Genomic DNA, 1017 nt, shown 5'->3' on the forward strand with positions numbered 1-1017 from the left:
ATGGACATGAGTCTGAGTGAACTCCAGGAGTTGGTGATGGACAGGGAGGCCTGGCGTGCTGCGATTCATGGGGTTGCAAAGAGTCGGACACGACTGAGCGACTGAACTGAACTGAAGACACAGCAGCCCAGGGTGGGACTTGCACCATAATTAAAGTCAAGTGTTGTGTATACATACCTGACCTGTCTGAAAATGTATCCACTGCCTTGGAGGATATGTAAAATCAAGTGAAAGCCATGTCTGATGGAAATATTCCCTTTTGGACTTCAGTCCTGTCCTGGGTAAACAGAGACTGGTGAAAAACTATTGTTACTGTTGTCATAATTGTTCTAATCATACTGCTTTGTGGACCCTGCTTCTTACAAAGGCTTGTGAATTCTGTAACCCAGGGGTTGATAGCGTTCTCTTGTGTGAGTGGCCGAAGGGCTAGGGTACAATAATATCGCAATAAATGATGCTCATTAAGGAAATTAGGAACATCAAGTGAGGGGAATGAGGAAGGAATTCATAGGGCCTGGACTCCATCTTAGGCCTGTTCATGCTGATCATGCTCGGACACCTCTCCAATGGATGCTGAACTCTGTGTTTAGTGCCTATGGAAAGGACAACAGAAGGATAAGACCTCCTCTGGACAGAAGAACTTGAAGATCGTATCCAGGTTACTCATCGCCTAAGAGAAAACATACACTAATCACCCCTGCCTGAGGACAGGCCATAAATTTTTCTGTACCTATCAGACTGTAACCTCCGGCTTGTTGATTATTGGCCAACTGTTTAACTCTTTGAGTACATAACACGTGAATGATGGGGTTATTAGGATTGTATTTACCCTTCCTTTGCTTATGTAAGTCTCAAGGAATTTGGAGTGGTGGGTTCAGACATGTATACATTGGGTATAAAAGATTTTCACAAATGCTGGTCGGGGTCCTTGGCTAAGAGGACACTCTGCCTTGGGCCCGCCGGTGTAATAAACTGCACTTCACTATCTGCATTGTCCTTCTGAGTGAGTTTGTTTCC

At 44.8% G+C, this 1017-nt stretch overlaps 1 pseudogene; it reads left to right on the top strand.

Annotated features, from left to right (window-relative positions):
- LOC105003848 overlaps window positions 1-440 on the top strand; it is a 7879-nt pseudogene extending 7439 nt beyond the window's left edge.
- Window positions 441-1017: the final 577 nt, after the last annotated feature.

Source organism: Bison bison, unplaced genomic scaffold (assembly GCF_000754665.1).
Source record: "Bison bison bison isolate TAMUID 2011002044 unplaced genomic scaffold, Bison_UMD1.0 scf7180017864471, whole genome shotgun sequence".
Classification (NCBI taxonomy): Eukaryota; Metazoa; Chordata; class Mammalia; order Artiodactyla; family Bovidae; genus Bison; species Bison bison.